This window comes from Haliotis rubra, unplaced genomic scaffold (genome assembly GCF_003918875.1).
Source record: "Haliotis rubra isolate DU_JTF1 unplaced genomic scaffold, ASM391887v1 Scf347, whole genome shotgun sequence".
Taxonomy (NCBI): Eukaryota; Metazoa; Mollusca; class Gastropoda; order Lepetellida; family Haliotidae; genus Haliotis; species Haliotis rubra.
This window is the reverse complement of record NW_025767021.1, coordinates 549,881-563,033: the sequence shown is the minus strand read 5'-3', so window position 1 is coordinate 563,033 and position 13,153 is coordinate 549,881.

Below are 13,153 nucleotides of genomic sequence, written 5' to 3'. Positions count from 1 at the left end.
ATACCACTGTGGATGCTGATATGGACTTCCAGAAACAACTGTCAAAGAAGTGTTTGATCGTAAAACGTTCATTGCGTTGTTGGGACTTCTTGATGTGAATGTATGGTAACTCATGATCATATGGTTAATTCAGCCTGGTTCCCTGGGTCTGTTGCGCAACAGACCCAGGGAACCAGGCTGATGGTTAATTCCTCATTATCCGATTTTCAATATTGAACTGGTAAGTTGGTAAATCAAGGTCAACGTTTACGCCAGTGTCCTCTAATACTGCTCCCCGATGTCGTTGTATAAACATTCGTTTTTTATGTCTGAAAAATATATGTCTTTATATTGCGGAGGATGCCGACGATGAAGAACACCTGTCGGTGAGGTCACTGTGACCTATTAACCTTGGCGGTGACCCCGAAGGAAGTGCTTCACATGGCAGATGACAGGAAATAAGTTCCAAGGACGCGTTTGCTATCAAACCACACCGTGCTGCTCACGACTGTTTTCACAGTAACGGTTCGCTCAGTTTTGTAATGTGGGCGGTGGAGGAATGGTGGAGGGGTGTGGATGGGTGGGGGCTGGGGCAGGTTGCGTGAGGGGCAAACATTTCTTACTGTCTTTATGCATCGCGTAGACTAGCACTTTGTCTCTGAATATATATAATTTTGATAGAAACAAATATTTCCATTTAAATTGAAAAGGAACCCCAGTAAGACCACAGGCCCTCGTGTCTTTGCGAGGATAAAAGATTTAAAAATATATACATTGTATAAAATTTGAGATGAGCCGGGGGTTTTAATCTTTAATCCTCGCCAAGACACGAGGGCCTGTGGTGCGTAGTTCTTACCAAAGATCAAGTATGACCTCTGCTCTTCCACATTACATACTGTACCCATTGATTTCATTACATGTAATTTCCATGTGTCAGACAAACATCCCGTAACACTTCAAAAGTCTAGGAAAAAATCATTCTGCCAACAGGTCATGTTCCGGAGAAAAGCTTTCCCCGCCCACACTCAACCACAACTGACAATTAAAAGAACGCGCGCGTGTAGCGCACGTGAGGCCTGGAACTCCAAGTTGTTAGAATGAAGGAGTGGCGAAATAACTCCCGTACAAATGACCGTGGAGCGGGAATGGTAAACCACGAAACTACGCCTGCAGATTTAGGTCAAGGACAAGCCTTTGATGCTTTGTGCGAGAAATCTGTGGGCTTCCATATCGCCACCAGACGAATCCAGGGACATTAACACGAAGAAATAAATGCGGTGATCTTATATACTTGACTTAAAGAGAAATACAAAAACGATATCGCAAAAATTTGATATAATTATAATCTACCCCAAGGGATTGTTAATTAACTTGCTTTTGTCTGCCATTGCATCGATTTCTCTTCACTTTTCGTAGGATTAGAAGATTATTAGATTAGGTTTGAATCAGAGACCGTATACCGATATATGGTCTCTGGTTTGAATGTACGTTAAATGACTATTACCGGGTCACTGAATAGGTTGGGTTAAAGCATTTTTAACAGTATTCCAGTTACATCACGACGTGTCTGCTTAAGGTGGGAGGAAAGCCCGACATGATGTACATCTCAGACGTTTTCAGCTTCGGACAAAACCACGAGACAAGGGTTTTGTGCTGACAAACAAATGGGAAAATTACTCTGTTCTGCTAAGGCATATAGATTCTTTTTCTCCTGAAAAATTGCAAACAAAATTAGGCAAACGCATCCTGGGAGGTTCTCGGCAAACGCATAACTGGACAGGCACTGCTCAGCTTGGTTTCTTTTCTCTATCATTCAAAGTAATTGAATCCATTGTTTATTTCTACAAACATACTTTACAGTCTCCAAATACTGTTTTAAAACATGTTTTCAATAATTCAGTAATTATTGCCAAACATGGTACTATATGGTACTGTAACTTAGTTGTATCATAGAAACTTCTTCCTCAGCAACTATGGACCTCCAATCGAAATTTACAGACATGTTCCACTCATCTCTTCAAACCATATTCCACATATATTGCTGGAATATTGCTGAGTGTGGCGTTAAGCAATTAAAAGTCATCTCTTCAAGATAAAGAAAAAACATTAAATTCAATGGACAAACTTAGAACATACAGAAAATTTAAATCAGAAATTTAACTTGAACCATACCTGGAACACTGCAAGATAAACACCCCAAAACACTGTACCCACTTTACTAAACTATAAGACTGAGTAATCACAGACTAAAATTTGAACTGGTTAGAAGAACAAGACCAACCACATCTTTGGAGGACCGTCTCTGTGATCAATGCTCAGTCCATGAGGATAAAGAACACCGTTTGCATTGAAGTAAATATTCAGGTGTAAGACAAATAAATATGAATCCTTATTTAACTCCCTTTCCTCTCAAAAGAATTACTTTCAAAGCCTTGTCATGACAGCAAAATGTAGCATCCTTTTCACAAATAATGAACCTAATAGCATAGGAATAATCTGCTATCATATATACAACTGCACAAATTAAAAAATACCCCTATCACGGTGCAAGACTTATTCAAGGCCTCAGACAGACTAGGGTCAACGTAGATAGACCAAGAAGTGGACGTCCACGCATCACAACGCCAGCTGAAGATAAGCACCTACGTCACTGAGGAAGCAGGGTATATATATATATATATATAACGTTTCTTTTGGCGTTTAGTGTATGTATATGTGATAGTAGTGAATCAGTGTTAGACTGACTGACTTACTGAGTTTGGTTTTACGCCGCCTTTAGCAATATTCCAGCAATATCACGGCGGGGCACACCAGAAATGGGCTTCACTCACTGTACCCATGTGGGGATTCGAACCCGGGTCTTCGGAGTGACGAGCCAACGCTTTAACCACTAGACTACCCCACCGCCCGAATCAATGTTAGAAATACATGTAGATTCAAACTGCCACTAGCCGGTGGGGCTAATGGCCCAAAAATATCACTAGCCCTTCAGACACCTTACTGACCCGAATAATTTATGATAATTTATAGACAATAAAACAGCGCATATGAGAATAATTAGAGTATTCTTTTCACAAAATAATTGTTTCAGAATATTAACTCTGAGCCTCTGTCATTGATGGGACACACTCTAAGAATACCCATATATTCAAATTATCTTCATATTAAATTATCTTACGGACTTCAGTCATCCAGTCATTCCCAACGAAACTGCACAATTCAGAGAGGATAGTGAAAAAAACCAAAATCACTTCAAGTAAAAAAAAATGTATATTTTCCAAAACTACAACTTGTAAATGAACAGTCTGTATTTTTTCCGCACTCAGTGAACATTATTAAACTTGCAGCACTAGTAAGGTTCATGGGTCACTAGTAGTACCAACATAAACCGCGAGAAAATGAACTTTGGTTCTTGTTTTGATTCAAACATCAAATAATGAAACAATTAATACATCTGAAAAACATAAAGAATGTGTATTCAGTAAAGCGTATTTCACACTGTTGACGCCACATAATACCTGTTCAAGGTCCAGAATTGACTGAACCACGCATAGCACATTTACATTGTATCGAAGATTAAAATCAGAAGCCTGAAAATATAACGTTCCCTTTCACGAAAACGCCATGGAATCATACAAACTGTGAATGAATATATTTTGGCTTTAACAGTTCAACACCTTGACCATCTTACAGTTCTACTGCACGACGTATATTACGTTGTAACTTACGTTCTGGTTAAATTCAAAGACTAAATTTTGATCAAACGCCATAGATGACAAAACCAGTAAAAATGTTTGCTCCAGATATGTAACATATTTCTGAAATCATGGCCGAGGCAGTCGTGCAACATTGAGACATCTACAAGTAACAATTACACCATGAGACATTGGAATAAAACATTTGTTTACTTTTGGATCTATCCTTATTTAGAGTAAATTAAAGAACAATCTGTGTAGTTAACAAAACGTACTCTTCAATTTCATCAACATGTTAAATCGTTTTATCATCTTAAGTAATAATTCCGAAAGAAATATTCGTATGAAATTTACCTAACTCCTTTAGTAATTTAAGTTAGGGTCGAAAAGTGGCATGATCAACAATGGAATCCATAGAATGAGCTCTGCTCTGCTCGCATGCAGAAAGTCAAACGGGTATCAACACGTGATGTTTGGTGTTTTGGGGTTTGCCACGTAACGTCATGGACCATTTATAACTGTCAATTAAACGTAAATTACAAAACGTAAATTACATTTTGTTTATCTAAAGTGATCATCCGGGTTCTGAGGCTGTCTATCTGCGTCGACGCTGTATTAAACTATAGAAGGAAATGTTGGTTCATAACGCCTCGTAGCAACGTCACAATATCATCACAGTCACGTATGATTACGTTCTTAAAAAGTCGGTCTTTAAAGCGAACATTACTGGTCTGTGTACAACTAACCTGTATCTCTCGTGGACATAACCTGCTTGTTGTCTAAACTATATCATTCATTTTTTGGTATTGTAACACTGTAAAATTATTGTCCTCCTGAGAGGGTACGTAAGTCCCAAAACATTCAAAGTAAATTTAAACTCTCCACTTTTTTAATCGTAGCATATGTGTATTTTTAATGTATGGCTAATTACATCTAAATTGCTAACAGCTGAAGGGATGATGTAAATCCAGCTAGGGCCCATGCAGGAAGCAAATGTACTGCAAGTCCCCATGGCACTAGTATGGCGGTCTACCTTCAGTTGCTGTGATCTATAGCCAGCTTTTATATTGTATTGTACTATATAGTATATGATTTTAAGTTCAATGCTAGTTTTAAATCTCTAACTGTGATATGCTAGTTGTTTACTGTCCTTTGGCGACAGATTTTATACTATAACATTATAAAGTAGTTACATATTAACTGTTTTAGTCACGATATGGCTGAAATATTGCCAAAGTGACTAAATTTTAACTCACACACTCACTCAATTTGATATTGTAACAGTTTCTAGATTTTAGTTGTGGGTAATACAATCTGACATAACGTAAATTACACGCGACAATTGTTTGTTGCTTACATTACAATTTTGTATGTTTGCACATGCGTACTTGATGGGTTTTTCGTAAACAGTTCCTGACTGCTTTCAAAACTTAACTACATTTGACTTGTGGTAGCGGTGGTCATCTTAGAGGCAGCTTTTATTGACGGGAACGTCACTCACCGACACCAGAAAAACCGTCCCCCTACCCATGTATGTCAATCCATACTAGGCATTTGTTTCAATGACGTGTTAGTTTTCTATACTTTACTTGTTATCATTAATGTATTTAAAGATCTAAAAGTGCCTTTTGGCCTCATGAATCGCATCTTGCAAACTCAACGACTGCAATTGTCCACTCTCATTGGGAATGATAGTCTGTCATACAGACCCTGAAGCAAATATATCTAAGAAATCCCACGCAAGTCTAGAAAATGTGGCAAGTCTAGATTTCAACAGCTTCTGAAAATGAAGAAAGTCCCTGGGCTCCTTTTTATTGTATTTCCCGTCAGTGACACAATGTCAGGAAGACGACTGACTTTACTTTGAGTGCTGGTCCATTGTGTACGAACAGGACACAGACATTAGGACTAAAAATCATCTCCCCCACAGCTGTTGCATGGAGCATTGTTCTTGTATACATCTGTTTTTTGCTGGTTAGAGAACAGACTAGAATAATGATTAGTCCCTGAATATATATAATTTTGATAGTAACAAATAAACCCATTTAAATTGAAAAGGAGACCCAGTGAACCCAGAGATTCAGGAACCTGAGGAAATCATTTATGGGTTTAGCACTGCAGGGAGGGCTAGGCATTAGGGACAATAATGTGGTTGAGGGACTGTGAGACATACTAAACCCTCCTCAGCCGCCTGGGTTTTACTTTCAACCAGTGGCGAATGGCTTCACTGGGGTCATACTCTGGCACTTCAGAATCTGAACAATGACGTTACTGCTTACGATTTAGATAGTTATTTGTAACAACTTGCATTTGACTATGGTCATACTCTGGCACTTCAGAATCTGACCAATGACGTTACTGCTTACGATTTAGATAGTTATTTGTAACAACTTGCATTTGACTATTTGTTTGTGTTTTTGAGGACATGATCAGCTCCTAAATTATCACTAGCCAGGCGGGCCAGCTTCAGCAACTTTTGAAAGGCCCGAGCAAAGGTCACCTAGCATTTTGCTAGCGGGCAGGCAGTTATTTCGAACACTGCTAGTAGTGAAGCCTGCGACCTATAGATACGACTGGAACTAGGGACCAAAGGGAACCATAAACCAATTCCGTAGACAAATCAGGGATCTTTATCAGGGCCCGTCTGGGATTCAAACCAAAGATCCTGGCATAACTGGAGGACACAGCTTTGGTCATCGAGTTGTGGCACCTCATAGAACCCACCCAACCACCCGAAACCCCAGTTCCCCCATCTCCCAACCCAAATAACTTCCATGTCGCGACTTGGTTATCCTGGCCGAGGTAGAAATCGCTAGCATTCGTCACCACTCGTCTCTCTCCGTAATCTCGCTAATCGGCTTGTCCCGGAATAATACGAGTTGGTCACGAATGGCCCCGGAATAACACGATTTGTTCACGAATGATTCGCTGTATGTAAACCATGATCAGTTACATTATCCACACGGGTCAGACAGCATGCATTTTCAAGATAGTCAAGACTACTCCCGAAAACTCGTACCGTCACAATATCCTTAATGCTATATTCATCTATGACTGACATCATTCGGATGTCCTCGATTTCTTCCGTTCCGTGAGAGCGCCGTGTGCAAAGTTACGTGTATATAAGACAACCTCTGTTCACGATCGGGTTGTGCAGCGTCATGTAGGTGTATGAGGTCGGAAATCCGTCAGTGCGATATGTTAGAGGTGTGGGTGATGAAGTTGTTGACGTTACGTACACTTAGATCACAATGACACATGCGAATACCGTAATGGCTGACTGATCGTAATGTTTGCATCCCTTAACAGTAACCCTCTTGGAGTAAACCGTTTTCAGGCTCGCCCTGCGCTCGATTGTCTATTCATCGTATACATTAACATAGGCTGATCCATTGAAACTCGGGTGGTAATGATGTGTGTACACCCATCCACCCACCCCTTTCTCAATTGTGTGCAACCCCCCTTTCTCAAAAAGCTGTATCCGCCCCTGAATTAATACAAAAAAGCAAAAAGCAAGTATTAATTGAAATCGAATAATCTAACCACAATCATGATTGGTCATAGCCTATGGTAATACATGACAGGTTTAATTATCAACTTATATAATATAAGATATTGAACCCTTGAAGATCCGTGTGAGATATTGATCATAATTGAGATGCACCTCGCTGACTTAGTTGATATATGATATTCTATCCCAGTTACGTAGAACAATGCTCATAATGTCAGTCACTGGATTGTCTGGTCTAACATAGTTTTGCACATACCGCCGTCATATCGCTGGAATACTGTGCGGCGTTAAACAACAACCAAACAAAGGTAGTATATGGACACTAAACTATCGATATTATCGCCATGGAGACGCGATAAATGAACCTATTTTCATCCGTTTTCTTTTCATCTATGCTTGGTTGAGACATGTCAGTATTAACAAAAACATGTCTTTATGTAAGAAAATAGTGATTATTACCTCCCTTTAATGATACAACGTACTTCCCCAAAAAGGTAATGGCTAACTGCTGAAGATCGGACTTGATATTATATTTAGAAATCCATTTCCATAAATGTAAAATGAATTTGTATCGGGTAACTATACTCATCAAACTATAGTGAGTAAGTGAGCTAAGTTTTACGCCACACTCAGCAATATTCCAGCTATTTGACGGCGGTCTGTAAATATTCGAGTCTGGACCAGACACTCCAGTGATCAACAGCATGAGCATCGACCTGCGCTATTGGGAACCGATGCCATGTGTCCACCAAGTCAGCGAGCCTAACCACCCGATCCCGTTAGTCGCCTCTTACAATAAGCATGGGTTACTGATGCACCCCTGTTATATCCACTTCTGAGCAGTTAAGCAGTTCGCCCGTCACTCGAGTTCGATTCCCCACATGGTTACAATGTGTAAAGTCCGTTTCTTGAGTTGTTATTATTATTATCATATAATTATTATTATTTATATAGTGCTATAGTCCATCCCATGTGCATGCCCAAAGCCCTTTGTCTTTTTCGCTATTGCTGAAATATTGTAAAACGCGCCGTATTATCATACACACTCACTCACTCACTCACTCACTCACCACTCGGCCGTGTTCTTGGCGTCTGGGTACCCTAGGTCACCATCGGTCAACGCCGTGTCCCAGGGAGTGATTCTCTGCTCCCCCTCATGCGTGACGATCCAGGGAATTACTTAAAACTTGATGCTATCTACATATTCAGTTCACCTCTTCTCATTTTTCACAAAAGTAACGGGAAAATAACGACCACTGTAAATTGGCGAGACATGCTGTAGTCTACCACACCCATATCAAGTGTAACAGTTGCAAGTAGAGGGAGGAGACGCATGCAGCAACAACGACAGCCATCCACCTCATGGACATTCAGATAAACATCGAGTGTAATTCCACCGAAAGCACTCAATGACACGTTACCATTCGTACATGCTTCAATCTATATAAATGACAAGCTAGTTTGCAGCAGTAATCACTTCATTTGAATTTCGGATCGTCGGTCGCCATATTTGGATGGTGAGACTCCAAAACTTAATCGCAGCAGCTCTAAAAAATCTTTAAAAACGGTAAAGTTTATGAGCTTTCCATATCAGCAGTGAGATATGGTTGATTTAAGACAGGATTCCTGAATAACTAACACAGCCGAGACGAAAAATAAAAACTGTGATACGATCAAGGCGTAAGATTGTATTTGTCGCTCTCTTGGGTAATGTATGCATAACATTTTAAGTTTTTAAGAAATTAACTCTTCTGAAGTTAAACCGAATAAAGTTTTTTAGTCTTGTGCTGGAATTAAAGTTGGTTTTCAACATTTTAACATATTCCATCATCACGTAAAACCTTGAATTTTTTTTAGTCTTGTGCTGAAATTAAAGTTCGTTTTCAACATTTTAACATATTCCATCATCACGTAAAACCTTGAAATTTGTATCGTTTGTACCAGGGATGGGCAGCTGATAGATGGACATACGTATGTTGTGCCCTTAAAGCTGCAATGGTCGTAAGTGTAGAATAATCATAACATTACGTACATGAACAGAATATATATATTCTGCATGCATTTAGTAAGCGCCATTTTACGCCCAGATCCACAGATGTATCTTGTTCATACAGTCGAGTCTGTGTCAGATCAAGGACGGTGGGGTAGCCTACTGGTTAAAGCGTTCGCTCGTCGCGCCGAAAACCGGGTTCGATGCCCCATTTGGGTAGATTGTTTTGACCCCATTTCGTGTGTCCCCACCCTGATAATGCTATGATATTGCTGAAAACGGCGTAAAACTAAACTCACTCACTCAGTCTGTCAGATCACGGTGTCTGGCACGACATGTCGCAATGGCCGCACACTGTGACAATCCGATACTCATGACGTTCGCCTCAATCTCCATTGGATACAATTATATAAATGTTTTTGGTTTAGCTTCAGTCAAAATATGGCATGTTTCACATGTTGACCATTCACACGTTCTACAAGTTCGGGTTAGTCTAGTAGGTAGTGTTCGCTCGTGTCGCCACGGGCCCAGGTTCGATTCCCCAGATGGGTACAATGTGTGACGCCCATTTCAGGTGTCCCCGTCGGTATATTGCTGCATTCGTGCGGCGAAAAACCATATTCATGCACATTACGCACGACAACCATCTTTGGTCAGTCACAATAAATATTTCGAAGACGATAGGACAGACAAGGGCTACGTGCTAAATGCGGCATAAAACCATATTCATTCACACTACAAACGCCTTTGGTCAGTCACAATACAAAGGACAGACAATAAGGGCTATGTGTCCGCAAATTGCATATTGACCTATTGTGAATGACCGTATTCATCATATGCCTGGTCTGAAGGCATCACGCCACATTACCGTATCTTGTGGGCGGATAGATATGTATATTCATGTATGTCAGCTTCAAGTTCTTGTACGGTCAGACTGCTTGTCGTCTAGTGGTCACCATCAATGGATTCATGGCTTTGATTACGTGGGAGGGCAAAGGGGTTGTTTATCTGACCCTATAAAAACAACCCTCGAGAGACTGAGAGTCTGGGGGACATTCGTATCTCCTGATGCGCCGGGATGGGTCGGGCGTTACAGTGGTGTCATATTTGAAAGGGTCTTTGTTCTGTGACAAAGAAGTTACCCAAAATATCCTTCTTTTATAAATGTTTAGAAAATGACTAACTGAAAAAATATAATTAAATCTGTGTTAAATGCAATTTTGCCAACGTGGTTTGGATGTTTTTGTGTGTATGAAATGGTTCTTTAACAGACCAGACAAAGCCATACAGAAAAGTTACGAACACAAAACACACAGAGAGGTACTTGTGACGCTGTAGTGAAAAAGGTTTCTCGTAGCCTCATGTGTCACAGCTCTCTATGCAAAGTTGCGTCCCCTGGCCGTGCAAGGATATGCTGGCGTGGTTTTGTGTGATAAATTCGGGTCGATTTTATCCGTGGTACATGCGCACCATACCCGTACTTACCCGTGAAGATCCGAGTCAGAATTGATCTTCAGCAACCCACGCATGTCGTAAGGGAAGACGAAAGGGATCGGGCGGCCAGGCTCACTGACTTGGTTGACACATGTCCCCGTATTACAATTGCGTAGATCGCTCTAAGCTCGAGTGAGTATTGTTACGGTTTAGATATTGGGTGACAAATCTAAAATATTAACTCACCAAAGTATTGATATTCCATAAAAACAGATGTACTGATTGAAGATTGTTGACAGCTGTTAAAAGTTCAATGGAGATGAGTTGAGGTGTCCTCCCCACAGGCTCTCGTGTATTTGCGAAGATTAAAGATTAAGAAAAATAATTTTTTGAGATGACCCCCGACTCGAAATGCCTCACAGTACAATGCCTTATGACATTATGTATTGTACTGTGAGGCATTTCGAGCCGGTGGTCATCTCAATTTTTCTTTTTTTAAAAATCTCTAAACCTCGCAAAGACACGAGGACCTGTGGTCCTTCAATATCTCAGCAACAATCCCTTATATACCTATTATACAGTATGTAGAGGAAACTGCCTTGTGTTGTCACTGTCTTTGAAAAGTGCTACACCTTCAGTTAAACGCTGTTCTTAAACTTGTCGTCCAAGTGAGAGTATGCACCAAAACACGAGACATATTATATCGTGCGCGCACACACACACACGCACGCACGCACGCACGCACACGCACGCACACACACACACACACACACACACACACACACACACACACACACACACACACACTACCAACAAGAAAACAAAAACCTAAACAAACAAAACCAAACGCTCTCCCACCAACAAAACCCCCCAGACAAAACCCGCATGAAGCACGAGATTCCTGCAACATTGTTGACGTAGTACAGGCCGTTGTTTGACGTCATATGGATACCATTTAGGCAATAAAAATCATGTGTTTTCATTTGGAACCCCGGAACAGCCGGCAAAGGCCATCAGTTGCAAATGAAATATCCGAACATCAAGAAATATAAATCTGAAAACACACGTTGTTTGTCGGCACTGTAAAATACACTGCCGGTCGAAAAAATGTGTAATCCAAATTTTACGATGGCTACAAATTAAACCAACAAGAACTAGGTATTTGTGTTTTGGAGCTTCCGTTTGCTGTGTTTCGGCGACTGTTAATAACATTTGTAATTTTTTGGTAAAATCCATTTTTAAAGGGTATACGTTCTTTTGCCCGTCAGATTACAAAAGTCATTTTAAGCAGCCTCCCAATGTAATCACAAAGATCTCAGAAAGTTTTAACGTCAATTACGTAATCTGGAACGAGGCGCAACTGAACTCGCCTGGTTATCAGAATTCGAAAAGAAAAAAATCAAACTTCTCGCCTCTACACTATTTAGTTCTCTGCCAATTCTAAAGCGTTGATAATGAACATATTGGTAAACGCATGTCCTACTGGCTGAAACCTCTCAGACTTTACTATTTCACGCGTTTTAAAATCGGTACATTATGTATCATAACACACTATGATCACACTAACAACGGCCCATAGTGTCGTTGTGACTCATAAGTAGTGTGATACATATAACGAATGAATAGAAAAACAGACCAAGAGGTGAAGACGGTTACAATTTACTCGTGAACTTCCGTACATCCGGTCACTTACTGGCGCTGTGCAGGTGCGTGGGTGCAGGCACCATGTGGGGCGCGGTGGGCGCGGTGGGCGAGCTGGCTAAGGCGCCAGGCTAGTGATCCAGCGAGTTTGAGGTGACGGGATCGAGCCCACCTGTAACCGGGTGTACAAACCTTGGAGTCAACTTTGTGTGCAGACTCTTTCAGTGTTGTCACAACCCCTAGTGTACAGTACATACACAACCACAACTAACTACTAGTCTCTGAAATGAACATACTTTACAGAAACAAAAGCTCAAAGTGAAAAAAATAAAATATAATGAAAAGGAGCCCTGAGATTTTCTTCATTTTCCTGAAACTGTGGAAATCTAGACATGCCACATTTTTTAGACTTGCGTGGGATTTCTTGGATATATTGCTTCAGGGTCTGTATGACAGGCTAGAAATCTCTGCTAAACGAAGCAATACGATGTTCTCATGATTTAACAGTCTGTTAAGCATAACACTACACTAACGTTTTTACTCCGAATATATATATAGGGAATACAGAATAGCCTTTTAACAGACACAAAAGTGTTTATGACGGAACATGTTTGCGTTGTATCTTTAACGAACCTGTTTGAGCCCAAGCATTGGGTGAAATCCAGTTTTTCAGTTTAACTGTTGGCACAGTTGTTCAGTAATTAGCTGTTCATTACAAATGGTTGTGATACGGCTGCCAGTATAAACAGAATCCTTTGGCTAATAGACAAGACTTATGGAAGGGTATTAGTGCCACTGTCTAAAAACATGCACCATGTACGTCGAAGATACTTTCATCCACGTAGATGCTACTTATATGTACGTACATGATAGTATAACTTACGTAGTAGAAACTATCGAATT